General features: G+C 58.2%; 1 long non-coding RNA gene across 1 annotated transcript; it reads left to right on the forward strand.

Moving 5' to 3' along the window:
* The first annotated feature begins 5,531 nt into the window (after nucleotides 1–5,531).
* On the forward strand, nucleotides 5,532–11,085 carry LOC146405854 (uncharacterized). Its single transcript, XR_014839193.1, has 2 exons — nucleotides 5,532–9,870; nucleotides 10,407–11,085. It is a non-coding gene; the product is annotated as an uncharacterized LOC146405854 (long non-coding RNA).
* The last annotated feature ends 493 nt before the right edge of the window (nucleotides 11,086–11,578 follow it).

An 11,578-nucleotide genomic window follows, 5' to 3' on the forward strand; every position in this document is an offset into this window, starting at 1 on the left:
AGGATGTGGATATTTTCTCTAACAAGTAGAAATAATGAAAATAAATTTCTAAGGAAGGACAAAGCCTCAGTTTTACTCAGCAATTGAGCAGCTGGCGAAGGTGAACGGACCGTATTTATGCAGGAGCTAATACCAGACTGGGAGAGTGAAGCAGCGTGTAAAACAGATGGAAGCGGTGACAAGCGGATCGTACGGGTACGCGGACGCGGGAGCCACCGTCATGCTCACCATCACTCGTAAGCGGGAATCTGGCCGCTCTCCAGGAGGCTCGCGTGGTGAGAGCAGTGACACGGCACAGAGCGTGTGGCCCTTCCAGGCCCCCAGGCCCCACCCTTGCCCCTCCCCCACATGTCCCAGCCCCTGCCACCAGCACAGCTCAGGCCTACAGGCACTGGCCCAGCTCCCTGGCGGGCTTTCCAGGCTGGGAGGCTCGGGTGGGAGCCCAGAGCCGCGTGGCCGTCCAGCCAGAGACAGAGGACCGCGGGCTGGGGCTGGCGGCTCCCTGCTGGCCCGAGAGCCAGGTTGTGACATCTGCTTGGTGGAGGGCTCAGTACCTTGCTAGGAGTGAGGCCCCATCATGTAGGACAAGAGAAGGGTCGGCAGGGGCTCCATGAAGCCGCGATGGACCCGCCCCGGCGATGCAAACCCGGGGGCGGAAACACCAGCAGCCCCCGGCCTGGGGGCCGAGAACCAGGGCAGCTCTCCCAGCGGCTGCAGGGGCTCCCGCCCCCAGGGTGTCCTACCGACGTCCTGCTCTGGCCCCCACTCCCCCGACCCATGGCCTACCGTTGCACCCACACCGACGGACAGCCCGCCTGCGTTTCTGGGCACAGAAGCTCTTGAAAGAATCACACGGGTCCTGAGATGGGCGACGGGGCTTACAGGTGGGCACATGGGCTTGGGGGACCTCACCCAACCTCATCAGAGCTGGGGGTGGGAGCAGCATCAGGTGCTACGGAACACGGCTGTTTGGGCAAAAGAGACCCTGCGGGAAAGTGTGAGACGAATACACATTAAAGCATCAGACAGAAGGCGAGGCTCTGAAGAGACGTTACTGCTCACTCATCTCGCCCGATGGAGGAGGAATTGCCAATGCGTCGGGCTGGCCACCGTGTGACAGAGGCCTCCTCTCACCTGGTCGAGCTGGGCAGGAGCTTAACGACCTCACCAGTCACAGGCCGGAGGCCGAAGGGGGCCCTTGTCTAAAGAGCCAGGTCAGCCCAGCGGCCGCGCTCTGCTCCCTGAAGCCGGCCTGCGGAATGAAAATGCTTCTGACACCCCTGTTGGTTGTACTTTTTAGGACTTCGTAGATGACAATCCTATTTTAGGGCTTTGTAAACATCACCAAGGTTGGCAGTTAAAAAGTGCCACCATCGAACTGTAACGGGCAAATTTATGTGTCACTTTGATGAGGACGCTCAGGTGGCTGGGAACACGTCTGGGGGTGTCTGGGGTGTTTTCAGGGGAGATTAGCCCTCAGGTCAGGGAACTGCGTGAAGATGGCCTCTCTCCCCAGTGTCCACGGACGTCGCCGGGTCCGCCAAGGCCTGAATGGCACAGAAAGGCCGAGAGAGGGCACGCCATCCCTCCGTTGAGCCAGGTCCTCCCCAAACGCAGATGTCGGCGGCCCTGAGCCCAAGCTTTCACCCGCAGACCAACTCACACGGCACCACTGCCTCCATTCTCAGGCCTTCAGACCGGCCCGAACCACTCCCGGCCTGTCCCGGGCCTCCAGGTGGCAGGTGGCAGAACGTGGGGCTTCTCTGCCTCCAGAGCGGAATGAGCCGCTGGCTGTAATAAATCAGTGTCTATCCGAACCCCCAGATTTCTTCCGAAAACCTTGATTTGTGCAGGGATGTACAAAGACCTCCGTGTCACTCTCCAAATACACGCTCGTAAATAGTGTGTGCCGGCGCCTTTCAGAGCAGGCGGGAGCAGAGGTATCACGATGAAATGGTGACATAACCCTTCGGAAAATGTTGAAAACCCCGCTGCTCCTGCTCTGGGTTCCTCTCTGGGTCTGCGGCAAAGCCCGGTTTTCTTCTGGCAGAAAAGCCACGGAGTTCCCCTGCCTTGACATCACGTGCTCCCGCAGGGGACACAACCCAGGCACCTGCCACCGCGCAGGGACTCGGTGTCACTCAGACGGTGTGAGAGCCTGGGAAGGGCCACACCACTGCTCCAAAGAGGACGTCCCGCAGCCGGCAGACGGAAACGAGGACCGTGGCACCACACTCTGCAGGGCACGTCGGGTGCCCGCGGGAGTGCCGGATCAGACGGAGAGCCAGCGCCCTCAAGGGCTGGCGTGCAGGGTCTCCTGCTGGGGGGCCGGGCTGCTGCAACTGCAGTTCTTTCGCAGTTCCAGCCTCAAGATTGGAGTAGACAAGACCAAACCCAGCCTCGAAGGTCCGGGTCAGGAAACGCTGGGCTAAATGCCCTTCGCTTCTTTGTAATAGTTTCAGGCTTTCCACTAAAAGAAGGACGTCTCAGGTTAAGATGCCAGCTGCCAGTCTCCAGGCTCTCGTGGGGCGCAGCGCCGTCCACGGCCAGTGTCCGCATGGCTGCGAGCCGCCCCAGGCCTGCCTTTTAACCAGCGGCCACATGCCAGGTGCCTCCTGAGGTCACAAAAGGCAGCAGTCCCAACCGCTTCGAGGCTCATCTGTGACAAAGCGGCTCATAAAAGGCACCGAAACCGAACCCCGCCGTCTAGCGTGACGCTCCCTCTCCACCCTGCCCTCCTGCGATGGATGCAAAGGGTTCCAGGAACTCCCGTCGCGCTTTGCGCCAGCAAGGATGAGGGTGACTTTCCGTTTGATGCAGTTTTGTAAGCCTGGTTTGAGGCTGAACGATTAAGTAGGTATAACTAACTATACAATGTTGAGACGGTCAAAGAGCTGATGTTTTTTAAAGGCAGACTTTGTTATGTATTTTGATTTTCCCTTCTTTTCTTTCAATTCAGACTACATGCTTTTTGCTTTAATTTCTTCATTGTTGCAAAACCATCATGAGCATTGCAGAAAGTTTGGGAAGTGCAGCTGAGCCAAGAAGAGGAGAGGAAAGGGAAGGCGGGGGGGGGGGGGGGGGGGGGCCGGGGGCTGTAGCCGCACAGTCCAGAGGCAACGACACACGGCTGGCGTTTCTGTGTAACTGATGCTCCAAGAGCCGTGCGTGACTGTATTCACAGCTGAGACGCTGGCTGATCAAACTGTTTTCAAGGAAGCTTTTCGCTTCGTCAATACATCAAGGACGTCTTCCCGGAGGGCGTTTGACTTCTGATCTAAAAATGCTGAAGGGAGCGACTGATGTGCAAGGAGTGAATCTACACCCGCTCTTGAGTGGGTGAGGGGAGGAATCACTTGCTGTCAGAAAGGGTAAGGATTTCCTGGGCTCGCTCCTCCCACCACCCGCTTGGCTGAGCCCCAATTAAAATCCTTAGGAGGGTTGAGAGCGCCCGCATCCTGGAAACTGAAGAGGCAACGCTGCTCTCCCAGCGCGGGCTCTGCTCCTGCAAAGCTCTCGTTCCTGGACGACTCCGCCAGCTGCTCGGCGTGGGGACTCCTGAATGGAACACTGGGTCCTGGTGGGAGCTGGCGGTCAGAGGTCAGCGGGAGGCTGACCCCCTGAAGACGGACCCAGGCGGGGGGAGGGCGGCCCGCTTCGGCCAGGGAGCCTTGCGTCTGTGCCACGGGGTCCAGGAGACCCCGTGTCCGCTGCGTCCGGGCTCTCGTGCTATGTCAGGCCACCTGCGCCCTGGACCCTGGGCGTCTCCCTGCCCCGGGAGGGCAGAGGGGCTGTTGGAGTTCCCCTCCTTTCTAAATCTGGGGACCCCCACGGAGCTCCGTGTCATGTTCTGGCCATACACCCTGCAAACGCCTCTTGCCCTAACATGGGGTCCGAGGCCCAGGGAAGGCTCACGGTCCCCTCTAGGCCGAGGGCTCGTCACCCACACCCCCTCTTTGCGTCCTCCTCACCAGCTGGCAGCCCGAGGGGGCTCAGGCGTATTTGCTGAATGAAGCTAAAACCCATTTGTGAGGTTGCAAACAGCCAGCTCCCTTCTCGACTCAGCCTCCGGGACAGTGAGCCCCCGAGTCCTCCTCGTCCCCGACCCGGAGGGTCCCTACCCCCAGCTGTGCAGAGCGCGGCTCGGAGCCCTGGGTGGGCAGGGCAGCCTGGGGGAAATTACCGATCCACTGGGCCGGGGGACGGGGCTTCGGTCCAGGCCTCACACAGCAGACGCCCGCCTGGCTGCCCGGGGTCCTTGCCCTCCGGGACCGTGTCTGTGACGGACAGACAGGTGGTGGCCTCTTCTCCCGGAGTCCGGGTGAACTCACTTCAGAAATGCTGGTCATCAGCTTCACCCTGTCTACACCCAAACCCCGGATTATAATGGAGCCCACGTGCTCACCCCCGAGCTGGACAGTGGAAGACTTGCTCTTTTCAGATTCCTCTTTTGTCCACAGGAAACATACCTTAGACGCAGGTACATCTTTGCACCGTATGCATGTCATTCGGGCATTTCGTCAAAAAAGTCATCACTAGCTGCCGAGCACGAGGCACCGTGCCAGCCAGCACACAAGTGGGGCTGAACCCCAGTGGGAGCCAGGCCAGCAGGGCACAGGCGCCTGCATCTGCATGGAGGTAAAGGGAGAGTGTGAAGGGGTGCCCCCCACGGAAGACCCCTCCTGGGGACCTCGATGGTAGGGACCTTGCCCCCCTCATCCGCTTCCGTTTCCTGAGGGTGCAAACCTCTCGGGGTGGAGCCGTGCTCAGTCGCAAACCTGCCCTGAGCTGCACCCCCTGGCTGTGCAGATGCTCAGGTGGTGTTTACCGAGCAAACACATTCATAGAAAAATGATTTACATACAAATATGTGCCGTTATGCAAGAATCAGCCTGATAGGAGGTGAGCCAGCTTCACTCTGCAAAGCATAGCTGTGCGTTCTTTTTTGTATACAAGCTAAGCCTCAGGAGGGCAATAATTCTATTTTATTTTATTTTATTTGTATTTATTTTTTTACTCTATGAATTTATTACATTTGTAGTTGTGCAATGATCATCACAATCCAATTTTATAGATTTCCATCCCACACCCCAGCGCAGGAGGGCAATCACTTTAAAATCCTCCTCCAAGGCGTCAATAAGCATCTCTCCAAGAGTCACACGGACCCTCAGGCACAGCGGCTGCTTCAAAGACCCTGTTCCTAAATCAATACCCTTTGAAGTAAAGGTGGTTCCTTGGCCTCGGCTCAGAAGACAGTGTCAACATGTCTGGAGTTGGCCACAGGCAGACGAGCTGCTGAGAGCACGTCCCCGGCCCTGGGGCCTCAAGAGCCGCCCAGCCCAGCCGGCAGGTCACCACCCACCTCCAGGGACCTCTTAGCTCTGGGCTGCCAACCTCTAAATGGTTTTGTTTGCAGTTCTTTAAAAAAAAGAAAGAAAGAAAGAAAGAAAAAAAAGGTAAGGCTTGTTCCTACCCCAAACCCTGGCCCACGTGCGGTTTGCTTATAAAACTCTACCTGGCGTTTCCAGCCTGTAAACTGTCCCTGGGAGATTGACGACCTACAAGCTGCGCTTGGATTTCTGTTTCTATCTGCCTTGTCCGTGATTTCCCGACAGCGAACTGCCTCGCCAACCCGACGTCCTCCACGAAAGGCACTCCAGGACCTTTACTTGTGATGCTGACGTATGTGACAACGGACGAGCCGGGTCCATGTCGACACCCGGGGGCGGGGGGCAGGGGGCGGTCGGCCACTTCCTCTCGGGATCCAGGCGCGGCCGTGCCTCCCAGCGGCTCTTGGAGGCCGGCCCAGGGCGCAGGGAACCTGACCTGCGTTTTCAGGGGTCAGGCGGGCTCTGGCGGCCGTGAGCCGTGACCCCCTTATGAACGGTTGTAAGAATGACCCCCCTCCAGGTCCCCCTGGGGGCTTCTAGACGCTGTGACCTCTCTCTGAGGTGGCGCCAGGGCCGCGCCGCAACCCGGCGCTGATGTGGGTCTGTGACTAGAGCCCGGGATGCACCCCCTGACCTGGCCGGAGGGAGCCCCCTCCACCTCCTGTCCCCGGACCCTCCCCTCAGCCCCGGGGACCGGGGTCTCTCCTCCCAGAGCCCCCGGGGGATGGAAACGACGGCAGAGCCGCAGGAACGAGCTCGTTGCGGAAACAGCGCAGGAAACGCCCCGGCCGAGCAGAACAGCGCTTCCGGGCCGCGCCGTGAAGACACAGAGACCGGATGCTCCGGCCCGTGGCCTTACCCGCGAGCCAGTCACAGCTCGGGCCGATCCAGTACAAGCTGGTCCTGCTTGCCGTCCGTGCCACTTCAACAGACGCAGGACTGGCAAGTGGACCCTGGGGCAGAGACCCCCGGAGCTCGCCTCGCAGAGCCGCGCGCACCAATAGACGCCGTTCCCAGGAAAGCTGGCAGCTCCACAGACGATTCGGCCCTTAGGGACGTCGCTTCCCCGTGAAGGACTTTAGCATCTTAGTGTCCATGAACCTAAAGCTGGGATCCTCGTTCTAGACACACTCGTGCAGCAGCTCACGGGGCCGGACACAACCACACGCTCGCTCTGTTCAGGGCTCCTGACACATCGCAGGAAGTCCCCATGGACACGGAGACGCGTGGGTCCTGCCCACAGCATCCGCCGTCTCCGCAACCACAGCGGATGGGCCGGGAGACCGGCGTGTTTTCCGGGGAATGGCCAGCTCCCCGGAAGAAACCTTTTGTTGGGAAATAACCCAGGCTTTGGCGAAGGCCAGCGGTGGACTCGGGCCTCTGTCGCTGTGGTGTCGCGGAACCTTCGTGTCCTCAGCGAAGCAAGGCTTGCGTGCACGGCCTCTGCCCACCCCCGCCCCCCCTCTGTCAGTGACACCGCTGTGCTGGTCACAGGACAGGGTCAGCCCCGCTGGACACGGCTGCTTCTGTGCATCTTCTCACACGCGGCATCAGAACAGCGACCGTGACGCCGGGGCTGGCGTTCTCCGCATCACACTGGCCGTAGGAACCGACCCACTTGACATCCGCTTGTGATGAACGAAGGCGCCCCGGTACCTGAGCCCCACAACCCGGGAGAGCAGGGACTTTGGGCCTCTGCGTTGGTCGTGGCGCCGGCATTCTGCCGGGTCGGCCGAGGGGCCGTGGCTTCGGTGAGTCACTCGGCGTTCGTATTGGCTCCAGGGCCATGAGCGTAAAGAAAGCTGCAGCTTTTCAGCGTCTCCAATGTCAAAGACACAGCCTCTTCTCAGAAGAACGAATACATCCTCCAAAGTCAGAACCACGGCCGCAGACGTCTCCGTCTCCGTGCAGGGAGCCGTGGGGTCTCTCGAGCCCACTCGGCCCACGTCTTCTCCACAAACACCTGCAAATCTGGAGCGAACTGTGGCTGCTCCCGACCTCGCACTGCTACGGACAGGAGCCCCTGCCCAGGATCCGCCTCGACTGAGACAGAGACGCAGCCACGCTGCGGGGAATGTGGGCTTTGAGGTCGGGGTGGGGACGGTGACCTGTCACCACGGGCGTCGTGGTGGGCGGGTTCCTGTGTGAAAGGAGAAGGGGCTCCCGCTTTCTGTGATGGGGAGAGGACTTTCGGAGACGAAAGGGTTACACTTCAGCTTCAGCCCCCCGGGCGGCCAAGGCCTGCAGTTTAGGTTAAACAGCTGCCCAAGCACCCCTCTTCCAGGACACCTGCAGGGGGGCTGGCAGCCTACAGTTTTACCCTTTTTCTTAGTGTCTTTTCTCGGATGGGGGCGGTGGGCAGGCCCTTGGGGCGCGGCCACGTCCCCGGGAGCTGGGGCTTCAACGCGGAGAGAAAGGCCTCTCCCTTTTCTTCGCCGCTCTCGCCCAAACGTGTTCTTTCCTCTGTGCTTTTATTGTGTATGTTGTTTCTAACGAGTTCTGTTTTCTCAGTGATTCTTTAGTTTCCTCTGGGGTTGTCTCGGGGGCTAGTCTGGGGGAGCCACAGGTGGGGGACAGGGCGCAGCCTCTTCCGAGGTCCCCTCAAGGCACCAGGAACTTGACCAGCTGGATGGCGGTGGGGCGGGGTGGGTGCAGCAGCTGGTCAGCCGGGACGCAGGGAACTCAGCAGTTGGTCAGCAGCCACTGTTCCCTAATCACTGCCCCAGGGTCTCTCCATTGGAGCTGAGGCCCCCCAGCCTCACCAGCTGACCCTCCTCCTTCGCCGTCTGGAGCCAAGGACACTGTGGCAGCGTCTTTGGCGGGTGCTGCCGCATGAGCCGGCCTGCAAAGGTGGGGAGGGGTGGTTTTTATTTTTCTTTTCATTTTTAGCTCCTGGTATGCACAGAAATCTCTGTAAAAACATGAGCTGAACACAGACTTTGGTGACAACACAGGACAGCAAATGCCATCTTTGCAAAACCAGGTGGAAGCCCCTGAGCGATGGTGAGGGCAGCCAACGCCAAGTTGTGGTCCAGGCACCAGGTCGCCATCCTCAAAAGCCAGTTCTCAGCGCCAAGGCAGAGGGGAAACGCGAGGCGTCTGTGGGACCCGGAGAGATTTACTGCGAGGAGCGGGCGGCTCTGAATCCTGCAGGGAGAGGCGGCAGGCTCGTGCCAGGGCAGGGCTGGCGCTCCGAGGACAGCTGAGGGCTGAGCTCCATCACCGCTCCGAGCCTCAGCCCACGACCCCATGGCCGTCAGTGTGACAGCACAGCTGCCAGGGCCCCGGCATCTGCAAGTCTCCCTAAATAAGTGCAGCGTCTCCTCTTCTCCTCCCGGAAGCAAATGAAGCCCTGTCCAGTCTCGGCGCCCTCTGCAGATAGATCCTCTGACCGGGCCCCTCCCGCGGGCCCACCCGCACCTCCCAGGAGGCACCCAGCCCTTCCTGGTCACAGGGTCATGAGCGGGTCCAGTGCGTCACTCACCCGGCGACGGTGACTGGCTGAGGATCAAACATCCCCAGGCAGAGGGCAGCGCCCATCCCGGCCCCGGAAGCAGCTTCGCTTGTGGCTCAGGCCCAGAGGTGCCAGATTGATTACATACCCTGGGAATTGATGTCTTCTTTGCTCTTCCTCCAAAAGGGGGCACGTTTCACAGCCTGGTAACTGTCCCCCTTGACCTCTGAGCAGAAACAGAACATTAACCCCTTGGGGCCCGGACCCCTGCCAAGGCGCCCCTGAGGCTCGCCCACAGGCCCGTCCATCCGGAGCCCCCCAAGGCCTTTCCCCAGGCTCTGAGCACCAACAGCTTCCTTCCTGCATCTGGGCCCACAGCCTTGCTCTTCCCCCCAAGGGGTGGGAACGTGGGCAGGGCCCCCCAGCCCCAGCCCAGCCCAGCCCATGGTCTCAGGCTCACAGACCGGCGGCCTCAGGCTCCAGGCCTGGGCTTAACGGTGTAGCAGGTGTCGTGTCGTGAACGCTGTTTCTCCTTCATCCGAGTCCTGGAAGGGGAGCCCCTACTGCTGTGCGCTTCTTCAGCTTAGGACAGAGCCGGACAGGCCTCAAGAGAGTGAAACTGATACGTTCTCAGCAAAGCCCTTTCCCACCTTCCAGCTCTGGGGGGCGTCAACCCCTGCAGCTCCAAGCCAGCCAGCCCTGCAGGCCGTTGGCAGGCTCTGATCTCCACACCAGGGAAGAGAGTTCCTAGGCAGGATCAAGCCTTTTAGTCCCTGAACAGTCACCTAAAGGCACTCAGAATAGTTTTTCTACCCCATATTACGGAGAAGACAGCAAAGGCTCAGAAAGGTTATCCAGCCACCCAAGGTCACACAGCAGGCGAGGGATGGGGCCAAGCTTGTGAAATGATGTACTAAGATGAAAGGAAAGATGATCCTGCTTTAACACTTTTTTTAAAAAAAAAGCTTTTGTTTTTACCTCTTTATTTATTTTTGCTTTTTAGGGCTGCACCCACAGCACATACACGTTCTCAGGCTAGGGGTCGAATCAGAGCTACCGCTGTCAGTCCACACCACAGCTCAGGGCAATACAGGATCCCTGACCCAATGAGCAAGGCCGGGGATCGAACCCGCATCCTCATGGATCCTAGTCGAATTCATCTCCACTGCAACACAGTGGGAACTCCCTTGCTTTTAAGAGAGAAGTAAGTATATTTGAGGAATTGGCAAAACAATAGCTCTGAAACAATAGCGACTCTACCCCAAGTATTTATTCGAAGGAAACAAAAACACTAACTCAAAAAAATATCTGCACCCCCGTGTCTGTAGGAGAATTACTTACAGTAGACAAGCTATGCAAGCAGCTTATGTGTCCATCAGGAAATGAAGGGGCGTTCCCATCGCGGCACAGTGGCAGCGAATCTGACTAGGATCCATGAGGACATGGGTTCGATCCCCGGCCTTGCTCAGTGGGTGAAGGATCCAGCTTTGCTATGAACTATGACGTAGGTCGCAGACACGGCTTGGATCCTGCACTGCTGTGCCTGTGGTGTAAGCTGGCAGCCGTAGCTCCGATTCGACCCCCCTCACCTGGGAACTTCCATATGCGGAAGGTGCAGCCTCAAAAAGCAAAAAATAAATAAATGAATGGATAAAGACGATGTGGTACATATATCAAACATGCACACACACAACGGAATGTCATTCAGCCGTTAAAGAAGGAGGAAACACGACCATTTGTGACAACATGGATGGACCCCGAAGGCATTACCCTAAGTGAAATAAGCCAGGGAAAGACACATACCCTACGATGGTGTCGACGTGTGGGATTTCAGAACAAAAAGCAAGTCCACAGGCGCAGAGGACAGGTTGGCAGCTGCCCAAGGCCGGGGGCGGGGGCAGGAGCGGGAAAAATGATCCCAAAAGTGCAAATGCCACCCTAAAAAGAGTCCCGGGGGTAACCTGGCGTGGAGACCAGCCTTCACAGGACTGTACCAAAACCTAAAGGCTGCCGAGCGAGGAGGGGTCCGCGTCCCCAGCACAGGAAGGGGTATTTGTGACTGTGTGAGGTGGCGGATGCTCCCTAGACTTACAAGTCTCACGGTAAACACAGATGCTGAATCATTATTCTGTGCACCTGAAAGGCTGGTCAATTACACCCCAGTAATGATTTTAAACAGGAAACTTGTTTCATCTTAATGGTTTTCAGCTTCACTAAAATAAAAGAGGCGTTGGGACAACTGAGAGTGGCTCACAGCTGGGCATCTTATGCAGCTCTGGTCCAGAGGCTGGTTCACAGACACCGTGTTTCTCCATCACTTCCTGTCTTGGCTCTGTGCTAAAAATCAGTGGGAGTTCCCTTGTGGTGCAGCAGAAATGAATCCGACCAGGAACCATGAGGTTGCAGGTTTGATTCCTGGCCTCGCTCCATGGGTTAAGGATCCGGCATTGCCATGAGCTGTGGTGTAGGTCGCAGAAGCGGCTCAGATACTGCCCTGCTGGGGCTGTGGTATAGGCTGGCAGCTGTAGCTCCAGTTAAACCCCTAGCCTGGGAACCTCCATATGCCGCAGGAGCAACCCTTAAAAAGACAAAAGCCCCCAAAAATTAAAATAAATAAATCAAAATCTGTGCATCAAAATATCACAGTCATACTTAGGTGAGCAATTCTAGATCCTTCACCTGTGCTACAGGACATCTTTCAAAGACGACCCTGTGTTCTCTCCCCGGGCTGGGC

This window comes from Sus scrofa, chromosome 1 (assembly GCF_054392235.1).
Source record: "Sus scrofa isolate SSC_HxYL_T2T_F1_AM1 chromosome 1, Sscrofa_HxYL_maternal_Yorkshire_Landrace_v2.0, whole genome shotgun sequence".
Lineage (NCBI taxonomy): Eukaryota > Metazoa > Chordata > Mammalia > Artiodactyla > Suidae > Sus > Sus scrofa.